Below are 16,218 nucleotides of genomic sequence, written 5' to 3' on the forward strand. Positions count from 1 at the left end.
TCCATTGGCGGTACACACCGCCGCGCTCAAAATACACACACATCTACAAAACACCGCCACATTGGACAATTCAAAATACACACACCTGACACACATACACACACCACTCCCACACACCCAACACAATATAAAACACACACCCACATCACCCACAAACCCCTACGACCACAATTCACGAACAAAGGCCAGAGAGTTAGCACAGCATAGACAACCCCACCATACAGAGGCACACAACACCATCACCCACGCAACATCTAAGCACAAAACACCACATACCACTACACTCACCACACTCATCAACACATACACCACCCCACACATCACACACACACCACCCCATGTCACACCAAATACACCCCGCTTCTCCGAGGAGGAGCTCAGGGTCATGGTGGAGGAAATCATCCGGGTAGAGCCACAGCTATTTGGCTCACAGGTACAGCACACATCAATAGCCAGGAAGATGGAGCTATGGCAAAGAATAGTGGACAGGGTCAACGCTGTGGGACAGCACCCAAGAAATAGGGAGGACATCAGGAAGAGGTGGAACGACCTACGGGGGAAGGTGCGTTCAACGGTATCCAGGCACCACATTGCGGTACAGCGGACTGGTGGCGGACCACCACCTCCTCCCCCACAACTAACAACATGGGAGGAGCAAGTCTTGTCCATCTTGCATCCTGAGGGCCTCGGATGAGTCGTTGGAGGAACGGACACTGGTAAGTCAAATCTTAACTATCATAATCCCCACCCTTCCTGCATGATATCACACCCCCCCACCATCACACCCTCCCCTATCACCCCAAATACTCACCTATCTACCCATGACACCAACCACCCATCCCAACCCCAAGCCCTGCATGACATATCTAAGCATCGACACCCATCACCAAAGCATGCCCACTGCACAGACCCAGAACACCCCCCAACCATCAGCACACAAGCCCCCCCACAGGAATGGCTGCACTGGGGGTCACGCACACCCAACCATTGCACACCATGAAACACACACATGCAATAATCATGTACTTATACCCCCGCAGGAACCCGAAGGAATGTCACTACACCACAGGGTCCAGACAACACCACTCCACCCCCAGAAGAGGCCCACAGTGACGACAGCATCTCTGCCCCACTGGATCTTGATGACCAGCCCGGACCATCGTGGGCCTCGGGACAGTCGGTTCCCCTTGCCCAGCCACAGCCCAACACCGAGCTTCCACCCTCTGGTAACACCAACACAGCACCCACCCAGCGGGCCCAAACCTCCCTACCCAGGACAGGTCAATCAGCGGTGTGTCCACCACTACAGGGCATCCAGGATAACCCACCACCCCAAAAACAACAGGGACCTGGGGGCAGTGGTAGTGGGCACACGGTCCAGGGGACGGAGGCACAGGAACATAGGGGAACTGGGAGGGCTGCTGTGCGACAGAGGGAGGACAGGCCAAGGGAACCCACTCTCAACGAGGCCCTCTCCTCCATCATGGGAGCATACCACCACTCCCAGGAGACGATGGCCACGGTCCTGGACAAGTTGCAGGAGACTCTGCGTCTGCAGGAGGGACAATATTTGGGGTTCAGGGAGGAGCTCAGGACCATCGGCTCCGCCCTGGGCACCATCGTAGGGGTGCTGACGGACATTCAAAAAACCTTGAGGGAAACCGTGGCACTCCAAGGGGCCCCTGACACTAGCCAGGACGACGAACTAGCCACCACCTCCGCCGGCGCTAGTGGACAGGATGCCCCGCCACAGGACCACCACACCAGCACCCCACCCCCTGCAGACAGACAACCACCACACAAGCAGGCCCTGAGATCCAGGAACAGGACAGAGCAAGATGGCAAGATCCCCACCAGGAAATAAGACCACCCTGATTGTCCTCCCACTGTCCCACTTTGTTACCCTGCCCAAATCGGAACTGCCCCAGCTCCACTTCCAATGCCCAGATGTGCAATGTACCTGTGAGACTAATAGACTGGACTCTGCCATGGACATTCCTCCACCATCACCATTTTACAACCCCCCTTCATTTTTGTGCACTTAAATAAACACCTTTGAAACACATAAAATAAATGGAGTCAGTCTATGATTTGTAAATCTGTATTATCAATTACAGTTTCATAATGGGTTACCCATTGGAAGGCTAACATACCTATGTCACACATCACAAGCCCTTCAAGGATGCAAGCAGTTGACACGTAGGTTACCACATTTGTGAAACTGAAATGGAAGGGGACAACTCAGTTAACAAAGAGTGAGTGAAATGGAGGTACAGGATAGAGGTAGATGTGTGAAAGTTAATGTAAGGGTAAAAAAGAAAAAGTTCTCACCTGTGTGTCACTGGAAATATTGCTGTATGACTGACTCCCTGTTGTCGTTTTCGTCTTCTTCAGCTTCATCCTCGTCACTGTCCACAGGCTCCACAGGCTCCACAGCTGCTACAACACCGTCATCTGGATCATCCTCCTGCAGAAAAGGCACATGGCGTCGCAAAGCCAAGTTATGGAGCATGGAGCAGGCGATGATGATGTCGCACACCTTCTTCGGTGAGTAGAATAGGGATCAACCTGTCATATGGAGGCACCTGAACCTGGCCTTCAGGAGGACGAAGGTGCGTTCGATCACCCTCCTAGTCCACCCATGGGCCTCATTGTAGCGTTCCTCTGCCCTGGTCCTGGGATTCCTCACTGGGGTCAATAGCCAGGAAAGGTTGGGGTAACCAGAGTCCCCCAATAGCCATACACGGTGCCTCTGGAGTTCAACTATCATATCAGGGATGCTGCTATTGCGCAGGATGTAGGCATCATGCACTGAGCCAGGGAACATAGCATTTACCTGGGAGATGTACTGGTCTGCCAAACAGACCATCTGGACATCCATCGAATGATAACTCTTCCGGTTCCTGTACACCTGTTCACTCCTGCGGGGGGGACCAGAGCTACATGGGTCCCATCAATGGCACCAATGACGTTGGGGATATGTCCAAGGGCATAGAAGTCACCTTTCACTGTAGGCAAATCCTCCACCTCAGGGAAAATGATGTATCTCCTTACGTGTTTCAGCAGGGCAGCCAACACTCTGGACAACACGTTGGAAAACATAGGCTGGGACATCCCTGATGCCATGGCCACTGTTGTCTGAAATGACCCACTTGCAAGGAAATGGAGCACTGACAGCACCTGCACGTCAGGGGGGATTCCATTCGGATGGCGGATTGGTGACATCAGCTCTGGCTCCAACTGGGTACACAGTTCCTGGATTGTGACACGGTCAAACCTGTAGGTCACGATTAAATGTCGCTCTTCCATTGTCAACAGATCCACCAGCGGTCGGTACACCGGCGGATTCCGCCATCTTCTCAAATGTCCCAGCTGACGGTGCCTACGAAGGACAACAGTGAAGAAACAGTCACTATTCCTCCAGGTATGTACCCACAGTCACACACAAGACTACACCAGACAATAAACTCTTCCTGTATGTGTGTTGAGTGTAGGCCTCAGTATGTGTGACGCAGTTGAAAATGAATCCATGTGGACACCTGAAATGGCGGCTGCCTGACCTCTAAAGTGGGACAATGGGTTTGTGGGGTAACAGCGCTGGCGTTGCACACCGTCGCGGTAGGCGGTCGTAGATCGCGGCGCAATGCTGCATTTGGTTAACAATGGACCCTATGGGTCCCAGGAGCCAATGAACAGGAGCGCCGGCGGTGATGATGCGCCCCGCCGCGGAAGTCACCACCGCGGACGTCACCGCCATTTTCTATCTCTTCAATCACTAGATACCTGACCTTCGACCGGAGAGGACCTACACTGCTAGTGCTGCTGTGACCTCAGTCTGGAAGCGATGATGGCTGCTGCGTCTGGGGAAAGGGCCCCTGCCTTCACTGCACAGGAGTTGGAGAAACTTGTGGATGGGGTCCTCCCCCAGTACACACTACTCTACGGTCCTCCAGACCAACAGGTTAGTACACAGGGAGCACGTTGTATGGGCTAGGCCTGGGTGGAGAGGGCTGGGTGGAAGAGGAAAGGGGGCAGAAGTCATACTACAGTAAAGCATGGGAATAAATGGGCCACATGGTCAGAGTATGGAGGGGGCCACACACATTGATGGTGCAATTGGTAATGACTGTTCCTCTTCCCTTGTGCATGTCATGTAGGTCAGCGCCCACCAGAAGAGGGACATTTGGCGTGCCATCGCCAAGGAGATCCGGACTCTGGGGGCCCACCAGAGACGGGGCACCCACTGCCGGAAGAGATGGGAGGACATTCGCCGCTGCAGCAAGAAGACGGCGGAGGCTCAGCTGGGGATGGCCTCCCAACGTGGGAGGGGTGCCCGTCGTACCATGACCCCCTTGATGTTCCGGATCCTGGCGGTGGCGTACCCGGAGTTGGATGGGCGCTTAGGGACATCACAGCAGACACAAGGGGGTGAGTACAACCTCATTCTGCGGACTTTGCGTGCAGTGGAGGTGTCTGGGTGGGGGAGGTGGGCTGTGGGTGTCCGTAGGCCAGGGCGAGTTCGGTAGGCAAGGACCCTCCGTAGTGTAGGCCATGTGGCACTCTACCCCACCTCAGAAAATTAGCAATTTGAGGTATAGTTGCCCCTGTGGCATCCATGTGCGCAGATTTCCACCATTGCCATGTAGGCCATATCCATGAACTTGCATGTGCAGAGGGCAATCTCTTTGTTCTGTCTCCCCCCCTTTTCCTGCTCTCCCTGTCCTTTTGTACACCAGCATCAACAGGCGGAGGTACAGTGGCACCGGAGCACGAGGGAGCTGCATCCCACATGGCCATGGAGGGCCACACCACAGACTCTGAATACACCAGTGGGACGGAGGGCGAGGGGAGCTTCACGTTGGCCACCGGATCACCAACCAGCGATACAGACTCGTCCGCCGATGTGAGCTCCCCTGTGGTGGTGGCACCATCTGTGCGCCCCACTTCTACAGGTACAGCCGCCACCCCCCCTACCAGCACCGCCCTCCCAGCAGCCCCTCAGCGTTCGCCCCTTGCCCGCTCACCCAGGAGGGTGGGCATCACCTTTGCCCCAGGCACCTCAGGCCCTGCCCCAGTCACCCCTGCTGCCCTCAGTGAGGAGGCCATTGACCTCCTCAGGTCACTCACTGTTGGGCAGTCTACCATTGTGAATGCCATCCAGGGTGTAGAAAGGGAGTTGCAACACGGTAATGCATTCCTGGAGGGCATTCATTCTGGTCAGGCTGCCCTTCAGCGAACCCTGAAATCTCTGGCCTCAGCACTGATGGCAGCAATTGTCCCTGTGTCCAGCCTCCCCCCTCCAACTTCCTCCACCCAGACCCAATCCCCTGTATCCCAGCCCATCCCAAGCACACCTACAGACCAGCATGCAGACAAGTCAACACACACAAGTAGCTCAAGCAAACATAGGCACCACACACACACCACAGGCACTCACACAAGCATCACACCCATACAGACACAGCAACATCCACTGTCTCCACTGTGTCCCCCTCCTCCTTTGCTCCCTCCTCCCTCCCAGTCTCGTCTACACACACACCTGCATGCACCACATCTACAGGCACTAGGACTCGCACCAGGACACCCAGCACCACACGCCGCTCACCTGCACTCACCACCTCCACTGCCATTTACACGTCCCCTGTGTCCTCTCCCAGTGTGTCTGTGACACCGCCTCCCAAAGTACCCAAACGCCGGCAATCACTCACCCAACATCCATCCACCTCACGACAGCCTCCAGTACCTGCACCTGCACCCAAAACAGATAAAGTGACACCTCCTACAACCACCTCCTCTTCCTCCACTCCCAGACCACCTCCAGCTACCCATCCCAGTGTTCGTCAGAAACTGTCCCTCTGTCAAATTGACCTTTTTGCCCCCACCCCACCTCCAATTCATCTGTCCCGTCGTAGCGCCTCAGCCAAAAAGCCTCCAGTACCAGTGGTGCCTGTTCAAGGTTTTTGGAGTGCACCGGCCACCGGGGCAGGCAGTAGGACCCGGAGCCAAGGCACAGGCAGCCCACCCCCTGTAAAGGCTCCGAAATTGGAGAGTGGACGACGAGACCGTGTCAAGACTCCTGGTGGGACAACAAGTGAAATGGGATCGAAGGTGATTGGTGAGTCAGCTGTAACTCCAAAAAAGGTGGGGAAAGTCCAGAGGAAGTCTGTCCAGCCTGTTATGAGTGTCACGGCGGAGAAGTGCGCCATCATTTCTGGCGGTCCAGACACAACCGCCAGCACCGTCGTCACTGGTCCAGAGACCACCGCCAGAGTCACAGCCCAGGAGGGCTCAAGTATCGTCACTGGTCCGGAGACCACCGCCAGAGTCACAGCCCAGGAGGGCCCAAGTATCGTCACGGGTCCGGAGACCACCGCCAGAGTCACAGCCCAGGAGGGCCCAAGTATCGTCACTGGTCAGGAGACCACCGCCAGAGTCACAGCCCAGGAGGGTCCAAGTATCATCACTGGTCCAGAGACCACCGCCAGAGTCACAGCCCAGGAGGGCTCAAGTATCGTCACTGGTCCAGAGACCACCGCCAGAGTCACAGCCCAGGAGGGCTCAAGTATCGTCACTGGTCAGGAGACCACGGCCAGAGTCACAGCCCAGGAGGGCTCAAGTATCGTCACTGGTCAGGAGACAACCGCCAGAGTCACAGCCCAGGAGGGCCCAAGTATCGTCACTGGTCCAGAGACCACCGCCAGAGTCACAGCCCAGGAGGGCTCAAGTATCGTCACTGGTCCAGAGACCACCGCCAGAGTCACAGCCCAGGAGGGCTCAAGTATCGTCACTGGTCCAGAGACCACCGCTGGAGTCACAGCCCAGGCGGGCCAGGATGCCACAGCCCTGCTGGGCAATGATGGAACGTCATGCCACACACCAATGTCCAGTGTGGAAATCGTCATGCCACACACCAATGTCCAGTATGGAGATCGTCATGCCACACACCAATGTCCAGTATGGAGATCGTCATGCCACACACCAATATCACTATCAGAACCGCCATGTCAAAGCACCGCTGAAGAGGGCAAAGACCGCCATGTCAAAGCACCGCTGAACAGTCCTAAACCGCCATGTCAAAGCACCGCTGAAGAGGGCAAAGACCGCCATGTCAAAGCACCGCTGAAGAGGGCAAAGACCGCCATGTCAAAGCACCGCTGAAGAGGGCAAAGACCGCCATGGCAAAGCACCGCTGAAGAGGGCAAATACCGCCATGTCATAGCACCGCTGAAGAGGGCAAAGACCGCCATGTCAAAGCACCGCTGAACACTCCTGAACCGCCATGTCAAAGCACCGCTGAAGAGGGCAAAGACCGCCATGTCAAAGCACCGCTGAACAGTCCTGAACCGCCATGTCAAAGCACAGCTGAAGAGGGCAAAGACCGCCATGTCAAAGCACAGCTGAAGAGGGCAAAGACCGCCATGTCATAGCACCGCTGAACAGGGCAATGCACCGGGTAGGAATGAATGGCCCACCACATCAGGCATCCTTATCCCATGTGCAGCTGGGACAGTGACAGGACACTACCTTTCACGGGGAGACTCATCCAATCTGGGCACCAGTCACCCCCCAGTACCAGTATTAACCTGCATCAACTTGAGAGACTGTGGCTTTGCACTCCCCAGGATTGAAGAGTGGGCAACCCACCCACTGTAGAGACTTGAGAGACTGTGGCTTTGCACTCCCCAGGATGTGACAGTGGGCAAGCCACCCACTGTAGAGACTTGAGAGACTGTAGCTTTGCACTCCCCAGGATGTTACAGTGGGCAACCCACCCACTGTAGAGACTTGAGAGACTGTGGCTTTGCACTCCCCAGGATGTGACAGTGGGAAACCCACCCACTGTAGAGACTTGAGAGACTGTGGCTTTGCACTCCCCAGGATGTGACAGTGGGAAACCCACCCACTTGTGAGACTTGAGAGACTGTGGCTTTGCACTCCCCAGGATTGAACAGTGGGCAAGCCACCCACTTGTGAGACTTGAGAGACTGTGGCTTTGCACTCCCCAGGATACATCAATGGGCATGGAGCCCCGTCGTGGATCTGGCTTTGCATTCATGTGGCTGAGGTGCCCCCCCTTCCATTCCCCCTGAGGTGCCTGTTTTATTTCTATCTGATGCCCCGGCAGTGTTCTCTCCGATTTTGGTCAGGTATCTATTGTGACTGTTTGTGCACAGACATTGTTGTGTACATATCTGCACTACTTCTCGGATTGTATATATGTAAATAAGAGTGATTTTAGAATACATATGTTTGTATATTTTTGTATGACATGTATATTGGCACATTACAAAGTTTGACCGAAATTCGCATTGTCTTTGCATTCTTCCGGGGGAACTGTGGGTTGTTACTGTGATTTTTGTGACTGCTTTGGTGTGTATGTTGTAATATGCGAGGGTGGGGGTGTTTGGTGGGTGTCCCCCTAACTTTTGCCTCGGCCGTGTCGTAGGTGCTGTACTCACCGGTATCTTCTGCGCCTACGTCGCTGTTGGTCGTGAAGGAGCAGAAAGACAAGGGCAGGTAGTATTTGGAGTTCCGGGTCCATGGAGTCGTCGTTCCTCGTGGGATGTGTAGAAGGTGAGCGTTTTCCCATAGGAAAAGCTGTTTCCGCCGTGTTTTTATCCACGGTGAATCCGCCCCGGAAAAGGTGGCGGATTGGCCTGTTGTGATACTGTGGGTGGTACATTGCCTGTCTGTTGGCGGTGACTGCCGCGCTGCTTGTCTGTACCGCCGTGGCAGTCTGACTGTTTGCGGTATTACCGCATATTTAACACCGTCCACCAGGGTTGTAATGACCCCCTATGTCTGCACAAACAAAACTCAAGCTGAAACACATCAGATGAATACATAATCCATATCAGGGGGAAAACGTCTAACACCATGCATGCTCACATTGGACAACAGAAGATGAAATACTTACCATAGCAAACAGTAGACAATGCCATGACACTACCAATGCATTTACACCAACCTTTCCATAAGTCAGCATACACCCTTGTCTTGGGGTAAACTAACACTGCCCACAAAGTCAGATACCACAAACAACAGCAAATGGATCAGCAAGCAGGCTGAAACACACGCAACAGTAGGCACACAACACAAGTTACTCAGGAACAAAATAAAGGTAGAAAGGGAATTGCAGGACAAGTGTCTACCCCAAAAAACAAATCTTTAAGTTTATTAAATCATAACTAGGAAAAGTCTATGGCCATTGGCCAGTCTATGCATGTTGGCACAGGCACATCATAGTGCAGTCCCTTAAATCCTATCTTCCAGGGAACCTGTATGGGAAAGAGCAGCAAGTGAGCAGGCAGGCACCTCAGGGATCATCTTTGAGGGGGGGGGTCGGGTTTGAGAGAGATTTAGGTTTGGGACAGGAGATATGATTGTGTTTGGATGGTGTATGTCGGGTGGGTGAGTAAGTGTGTTTGTGTGTCTTGGGGTTCTGTGAGGTGGAGGTGCTGGTGTATTGAGTGGTGGATGTGTGTGTGTGTGTCTACTGGGGTGGTGACTGTGAGTATGCTGGATGTGTTGAATGCATTTGTGTCTGGGTGGTGCCTGCTGGTATGGTGCTTGTGGTGGATGTCTGGATGTCCGTTGGCGTGGTATCTGCAGGTATGCTGGGTGTGGTGGGTATGTCACTGACTGTTGTGGTGATGCATGTGGGTATGATTGATGTTGTGTGTGTAATGCTTGGGGTGGTAAGGGTTGTTTGGGGAAGTGGTGACTTATTGTCTGTGGGTGTCTGCTTGTGTGCTGAGTGTTTTGTGGTGCTTTTGTCTGTGTATGCTGATATTGTGTGCTGAGGTGTATGCATGCAGATGAGTCTGTGTGCTTTGGGTGGGTGGTGAAGGGAGGATTTGCATTGGGAAGGGGGAGGTGGAGGGCGGACAAGTGTAGAGGGTGACTGACTACCGTCAGTGAGGAGGCAACATCATGAATGCCTTTCAGGAATGCATTCATTTATTGTAGTTGGGTTGCCAATCCCTGAATGGCATTCAAAATGGCTGACTGACCCACAGAGATACCTCACAGGAGATCAATAGCCTCCTCACTAAGGAGAGTAGGGGTAGCTGGGGCTGGGGCAGAGGTGCCTGCGGCAAAGGAGATGCCCATCACCTTGGGTGAGTGGGCATGGCCAAATGGGTGCGGAGCAACAGGGAGGGTAGGGATAGAATACGGGATATTAGAAGAAGATGGTACAGGGGGATGCACCTATAGGTCCACCACTACTAGGGAATGCCCACTGGAGGAAGAATCTGATGATAAAGGGGATGTTCCGGTATCCCCCGTGGCACTCCCCTCACCCTCCAGGTCACTGGGTATCTCTGTGTCAGTGGTGTAGTGACCTGAGGTACCGTGGCCAGATGCTTCCCCGCTCAGCTATGCCCCGACTCCTTCACTTGGTAGTGCTGATGCTGCAAATTCAAAAGGAAATAGGGTCATCACATGTCCATGATCACACTTGAACAACAGCTCTCAATAGCAAACATTACCATGATATCAAGTAGGCCACAGAAACAAACTCCAACTAAGTGGCCATACATGTGCCATACTATATGCATGCATGCCATCCGAACTGTCAACAATTACCCACAGGAAAATCAGGACCTCAGACAACTACAATTGCATGGCTGAGGCTATGCAATCACAATAACCATTAAACAAGTAGAAGACCCCACCACCCTCAAAGCTTTGTCCAATGGAGCAGACCTCAGTTACCTGCTCTCATATGGTAGTAGGCCAATGCCAAATACGTTTCCACAGATCCCACACAAGGTCATGAACACATGTCTTTTTCACATACATAATGACCCAACAATAAGAAACAATGCCCATAACTTTTGCCATGTTGCTGACAGAAGTACAATAGCCTGAAGAAGGTGAGATGGAAATACTAATGTCATACTGGAAGCCGTTCTACTATGTACACTTCACCAAGTGATACTTGTCCCAATAGAGTATTGGACGTAGTATTAATGTTGCTTAGATAGGCCACACATGTGGCATTGAAATGGACACTGCAGACATCATGTGCAATATGTCAGGGAGGGATGTCCCTAAAATCCACAGCACATTGAATCAGCAAGCCACAGGGTAATCACCACCAATGTCTGGTACCCCTTACAATGACATACTCTGAGTGCATCAGTAGACATCATTAGTCCTTAGGATGTGGGAGAGACCTAGAGATTTGATAGTACATGTTGAAGGACCTCAACATGTTGCCTAATTGAAAGCTATACCATTGTCTCAATTATGGTCATGCAAACCCAGATGTCTGTTTGTAGATGAATGGTTGTGTTGTACCCAAACACATGTAATTCCAACATAACTGCAAGTTACTTCATGCTGCTGGCCAACAATCAGGTCACAAACCTTACCCATTACAGATGTGCAGTGCACTGTTCCACATGATGCCACATCATGGGCATAGAATTTCACATTGTGGCTCAAAACTCAAGGCCTACCTGTCATGCACCTCATTGCTACTGCAGTTGTGCATACAACATGTAGGGGGTGATTCTGATTGGCCCGCCTCGCGGGAACCGCCATATGGCCGCTCCGCGGTCGAAAGACCGCGGAGGCCATTCAGGCTTTCCCGCTGGGCTGGCGGGCGACTGCCAGGAGGCCGCCCGCAGGCCCAGCGGGAAACCCCAACCCACGAGGAAGCCGGCTCCGAATGGAGCCGGCGGAGTGGGTATGTGCGACGGGTGCAGTTTGCACACGTCGCGTATTTCAGTGTCTGCATTGCAGACACTGAAATACACCGTGGGGCCCTCTTACGGGGGCCCCTGCAGTGACCATGCCATTGGCATGGGCACTGCAGGGGCCCCCAGGGGCCCCGCGGCACCACCTACCGCCATCCTGTTCCTGGCGGGAGACCCGCCAGGAACAGGATGGCGGTAGGGGGTGTCAGAATCCCCATGGCGGCGGAGCGCGCTCCGCCGCCATGGAGGATTCCCCCGAGCAGCGGAAAGTCGGCGGGAGACCGCCGACTTTCCGCTTCTGACCGCGGCTGAACCGCTGCGGTCAGAATGCTCGTGGGAGCACCGCCAGCCTGTTGGCGGTGCTCCCGTGGTCGGTGGCCCTGGCGGCCACCGGCCCCCAGGGTCAGAATGACCCCCGTAGTCTCTTTCAAATGTATGTTGGTCATCTTCACACAACATACTGCAGTGAGGCACCAGCACTCGTCATACACTGAAGATAAGTGGCATCTGGGTGGCACATGCATATATTCTCATTTACCCAGACACATGGCTGAAGACAGTGATCCATCACCTACTTACCTTTGGCTTGTAACATTGAGGAGTAGTGGTCAGTTGCATAGAAATTACACACATTATAACAACAATCAGTAGTTGATTGATCAATGCACCCAATAATATAATGTCCCTGGAGAGAAAGTGGTTTGTGGATTCTCCTCAGTTGTGTCCTCGGTCCCCAGTCCATTAGGCAAGACACATCATTATGCACCACATGACATGTCTACAAGAACAATCACTCTTCTACTGTGTGACACATGGCTCATCCCTAATTGTCAGGGAGAGCTGTCAGAACCTAACTTATTTGCTTGGCAATGTGACCGATAGGAATATGCCCTGTACTCACCCCCTTGTGTCTGCTGTGCTGCCCTGGAACATCTATCAAGCTCTGGATAGCTCAACCCGAGAATGAGGGGCATTAGGGGGTTCATGGTCTAACGGGCACCCCACCCTTGTTGGGAGGACAGCCCCAACTGGACCTCACCAATCTTCTGGGCCTAGCATCCCAGGTCCTCCCACATTTTCCTGCAGTTGGCGCTCCACTTGCTGTGGACCCCTAGGGTCTGCACCTTACAGGTGATAGCACTCCATAATCCCTTTGTTTGATGGGCGTCGACCTGCATGAATGCCAAAGGCAAATCAAGAGATCATGATCACAAGTTTCATCACAAATGGTTGAGTCCCATACATGTCAGTAACATCAAGCTAGGACTTTCCTATTTATCAATACTCCACAAGTGTGGCACATACAAGCCAATAAGTGCAGGGACATGACTACAGACATATATCTTTCCATCTGCAGACTAACCTACTACCCTGCTCAAACCCTCCAATGACTAGGCAAGCTTACTGACATCAGGTAGCTCATGCTCTAGCAACCTGTACTGTGATGTGGGGCACTATGAAACAAATCACACATACGTGGCTTCTGAAGGGTAAGCTCCTTAAGCATGAATGGTCCAACACATTCACACTCTGTGAGAATGACTCACTGCATAGAGTCCCTAAAGGCAATTGCCAGAGTACAAACTCAAACATTACATGAGTAACAATGAAGGGACTGGCATGATGGGTACAAAAGGTGTCTTCCCTGTCCATGTGTGGACATGTGCAATAACAAATGCAGATTCATGCCACTTCAGTGGTTTCTATGCTATGTAGCTGTACCACAGAACACTCCTTTGGACATATGTGTTCATCCTACAGAGATGGCATCCAACAAACAAAGGCATGCATTGTACAGTTTCTGCTATGTACATAAACAGAAATAGTGGTAGTTATGGTAAAGTAGAAGCACTTCCCACATGTGTCCAGTAGTTGAAATGTAAAAGTACTTGTAGATGTGGTGCTATGTGGTCAATTGCCTTACTACATTAAGGCAACAATAGAATGTATCCCCAGAACACACACCATACAAATATCCAATGAAGACCCCTGCACTCTGGTATGAGCACATAGAATGTAGATGAAAGCTTTCAAGTTATAAAGTTTTTGAACCATTCCTTAAAGAAAACAATGATCTTCTTTGTTGCAAACTTGTAGTTTATTCACATCAGCAATAGTCCTTTAAAATGTATTTGTTTACTAGCAGCCGTCAGCAATAGTCCTTCATAAGCAATTTATTCATAAACAGGCAACATGTGTTTTGTCACGAAGTGACTTTTTCAAGGCAGAAACGTAAGAAATGATGAGTGCATAGATAATGTAGGTCAATCATATGTGAGAAAGCTGTGCCTGGCATAAAATGTAGACTTTAGTCATTTCAAACAATCCAAAAAACTGTCTCTTGTACCATGTCACCAAGGGGGATACGTTCCAAAACTTCAACATTTGCTACAATGAGGGAAAAACAAATTTGGCTGGTTTACCAAACCAGGGCTTATAAACCTATTTTTATAAGGTCCCTGCTTATAGTTACATAGCACCCAGCCCTAGAGGCACATAGGGCACACCTTAGGGGTGACTTATATGTACAAATAAGGTAGTTTAAGAGTTTGGAACTATTTTTAATTCCAAAATCGAATTTGCATGTAACTTTAATTTAAAAGCAGCCAGCAAGGCAGGCCTGCCTTTAAAATGACACTAGGCACCTCCGGTGGTGCACCTATGGGTACACCACCTGTACTGGGGTCCCTAAACCTACATGACCTACCATATATTAGGGACGCATAGGGAGGATGTCTTAGCCAATTATATCTAACCTAATTTGCATGCTCATTTTATACAGAGCGCCGACCCTGGGACTAGTTAGCAGTACCCAGGTCACCATCAGAGTCAGGAAAACACAAGCCAAAAAGTGAAAAATGGGGGCAAAAAGTTAGGGGGCCTCTACAATCAGCCTTGCTTTCTCACAAGATGTCAGTGAATGGCAGTAATATCTCCTCACCTAGTTATGCACATCCAAAACAAGGAGGATCAAAGATCCCCAAAACACCACACAACACAATGTGACTGAAGTTAACATATGCAAAAAGAACAGATCATGGACGGAATACTGAACAATGCAAACATTCACCCCCAGTCACAAAGATCAGGGTTTAATCCATAGTTTTTTTGCTCACACGCCACCCCAGTTTGGACCCAGCCATATGCAAATCAATCTTGACCCTGTTCCTCATGAGAACAGTGCTGTCTGAACTGCCAAGCCAGGTCCTCCCTGGACTTGAATTAAGCATCCTAGGACCGATTTCAGGGTATCATCCTTCATCAGCTAGGCTAGTTTGAATCCAGTGGTGCAGTGAGTACTGGACCTATGTCTGGCATACCCTTCCCACTTGGGGAGACAAATGCAAAAAGAACCGAATATAGACGGAATGCTGAACAATGCAAACATTCACCCCCAGTCTCAAAGATCTGGTTTTTTTTTCTCACCACCCCACCTTAGTTTGGACCCAGCCATATGCAAATCAGTTTTGACCCTGTTCCTCATGGGAACAGTCCAGCCCAAATTGCCAATCCAGGTTCTTCGTGGACCAGAAACAAATATTCTAGTACCGGTTTCAGGGTATCACCCTTCTTCAGCTAGGCTAGTTTGAATCCAGTGGTGCAGTAAGCACGGGACCCACGTCTGGGCATACCCATCCCACTTGGGGCGACAAATGCAAAAAGAACAGATGATGGATGGAATGCTGAACAATGCAAACATTCACACCCAGTCACAAAGATCTGGTTTAATCCATCATTTTTTTGCTCACCGCACCACCCCAGTTTGGACCCAGCGAAATGCAAATCAGTCTTGACCCTGTTCCTTATGGGAACAGTCCAGCCCTAACTGCCAAGCCAGGTCCTTCCTGTACCAGAAACAAGCACCCTAGGATGGGTTTCAGGGTATCACTCTTCATCAGCTAAGCTAGCTTGAATCCAGTGGTGCAGTGAGCCCATGATCCTCATCTGGGCATACCCGTCCCACTTGGGGTGACAATTGCAAAAAGAACAGATGATGGACACAATGCTGAACAATGTAAATATCACCCCCAGTCACAAAGATCTGGATTCAATCCATTGTTTTTTTGCTCACCACGCCACCCCAGTTTGGACCCAGCCATATGCAAATCAGTCTTGACCCTGTTCCTCATGGGAACAGTCCAGCCCGAACTGCCAAGCCAGATCCTCCTTGGACCGGAAACAAGCATCCTAGGACCGGTGTCAGGGTATCACCCTTCATCAGCAAGTTTTCATATGGTGTCCTCCCAGGTTAGTGAACTTCAATTGGGATTTCTCAGACATGGCTATGTGGGCATATGGAGCCTGGGCTTGTGTCTGGAGTGAGAGATACAGATACCCCTGGTCTTAGCAGTCAGGTCACTCCCTCTACTACACACACTTTACAAATGGTATCCTCACATCTCCGTATACTTACATTGTGAATTGAAAAACTGGGCTCTTTCATTGAATGTACACTGTTTTGGTGTTTTGCACCAGAGAAACAATGCATCCTGTGAGTTGCAGTCAGGTT

This window comes from Pleurodeles waltl, chromosome 12 (genome assembly GCF_031143425.1).
Source record: "Pleurodeles waltl isolate 20211129_DDA chromosome 12, aPleWal1.hap1.20221129, whole genome shotgun sequence".
NCBI lineage: Eukaryota > Metazoa > Chordata > Amphibia > Caudata > Salamandridae > Pleurodeles > Pleurodeles waltl.